Consider the following 2,394-nt stretch of genomic DNA (forward strand, 5'->3'; position numbering starts at 1 on the left):
GACACTTTATAAAATGCCTTTCGGATTTGAAGACGTCTTCACGTATTTCTGAAATGCCGTTAAGTCGTCATGACGTTTCACGTAGCACGTTTACTTGCTGGTATTTATTTATTGTGTATTTATGTCTCAGAAGTGTTTCGAAGAGCCCGGTATTTTTTTAGGTGCCGGTGGGTTTGTTTTTCCTATTTGTATTTTGGTCGCAGGAACAGCAGGTCTTTGTGTGTTTTCTTGGCTGGCATTAACCTCATCCAAGCCCTCCCCAATCCCTCCTGCCATAGGCAGATGTGTTTTGCAAATTCGGCCGCCAGCAGCGTTGTGTCTGGGTCCAGGCTCACGATTGTTTTCTGGGGGTACCCAGCGCACTCATCACTGGTGCACATATTGGGCTGGCTAACTGCCACACAAGCCAGCTCGTGGAGTGTTAGGAGTTCTTTAAGTGGGCCTGGGCCTGCCAGGGTCCGCAGTCTCCAAAAAGTGGGGCTGAGCCGGGCCCGGTCGCACACAACATTGGCCAGATGCATTATCCTGCAGTGGCTGCAGCCGCAACGGGAGATGCGCCCTCCCTTTTAATGTCAAGCGAGCTGACAGAAGTGCCAGCTAGGCACAGCGTTGCTGTGACTGGCTGGCACTTCCGTCAGTCACTGTAAATTCCTATGGTGACCCCTTGGGTCACCAAAGGAAGTTACAGTCCCTTTTGTTTCCCCAGGTCGCCGAGGCGTCTTTCACCCTCAGCGAACCTGGGGATTCCTGTGTTTCTGTCTTTATAAAAGATGGGTTGAGAAGTGCACAATTCAAGCCATCTTTTATAAAGCTTTGCCGACAGATAAAGACGCCTCGGGCTTTGTCCGTCATCAAAGCTTTATAAACGATGGCTTGAATTGTGTACTTTTCAACCCATCTTTTATAAACAGGAAAATATTTTAAAAAGATGGTTTGAAAAAGTACGCAAACCATAAGATATGCACACAGATATATAAATGTTATATATTTGTGTGCATACCTTATTGTTGTTTGTGTATTTTTCAAACGATCTTGAAGTACACAAACCATAGTAAGGCACGAAAACAAATATATAAATGTATGCATTTTTATATTTATGTGCGTACCTTACTATGGCTTGTATAAACCTAGAAATATGTTCTATATTTCTATGTTTATAAAAGATGGCTTGCATACTACACAAACCATAGTAAGGTAAGCATACGCATATATAAATGCTTAAATGCATTTATATATTTATTTGCGTGACTTACTATGGTTTGTGTACGTTGTTAGGCCATGCCCATCCAAGCCATGCCCTCAAACGAGGCCCCCCCTCTCGAGTCCTTACCCCACTTAAAGCCCTGGTGTTAGGGGCACCCAACACACACAGTTGCAGGGGTTACCCTGCATGGCTGTGATCACACGGACCTGGACCATGGCCTGGGGGCATCCACGCCAACGCAGCTGGATTAGGGGCTCCGGCACATAGCTGCAGAGTGGCCCGGCAGAGGCTCTGCTAGACACCGTTGACCAAGGACAGTGTTGCCCAGCAGGGGCATGGTCATGGCAGAGGGCCTTGCAGGTACGGTGACCAGACGTCCCGGGACAGTCCGGAGAAATCGCTAGAGGGTCCAGGGATTGCAAGGCTGGCTGGGACCTGATTTCTAATGCCAAAATCGGGCCCTGGCGCGACTCTTCCTGCCTGTAAATGGGTGCGTGAATGTTTTTCACGCCCTATTTCCTCCCCCTTGCCCTCCCCTGCGCTCTCCTCCAATGAGAGGAGTGTGCCATTGCGCACACCCCCTACATGCCCACTGCAACAGGCCAGCGAAATATAAGTAAGACTACTGTTTTATCGTAGTCCTACCTCTGTCTGTGCTTTTTAAAATAAATCTGGTCACCCTACTTGCAGGGCAGGCCCTCGGTTGCAAACGGAACACCAGGACCGCGCTGCAAATGACGACACATCAGGCAAGAGTCTTGTAACTAACTGATGAGCCGGAAACCGCGTATCCATTTTTTAAAAATTTTTATTTGGCATGTTTTCACTAATACGTTACATGAGAAAAAAAGAGCAAGAAAGTCAAAAAAAGAAAGAACACTAAATCATTAGTTAATGTTCTTATTGTCCGAGGCTAGATTCTCAGCCATTTGTTAAAGGATAGTTCCGGGACTTTTTTTTCATTGTTCCTATGGTTCGGCCATGTGTTTTTAAGCATAAATCGGTAGATCGTAGAAAACTTTCCTATGGACCTTACCCGACTTTTCGTCCATTAACGCACTCGAAAACATCCGCCATTTTATGATAATCCTCTCACTTGCCGCATCGCCCTGGCTCACCTGCTTTTGCGGCACTAAATCAAATCCCCCGCCCCTGAAACAGACTTGATCAAAACATTCATATTCCCCGCC

Source organism: Ambystoma mexicanum, chromosome 3q (assembly GCF_040938575.1).
Source record: "Ambystoma mexicanum isolate Mex_15411 chromosome 3q, UKY_AmexF1_1, whole genome shotgun sequence".
Classification (NCBI taxonomy): Eukaryota; Metazoa; Chordata; class Amphibia; order Caudata; family Ambystomatidae; genus Ambystoma; species Ambystoma mexicanum.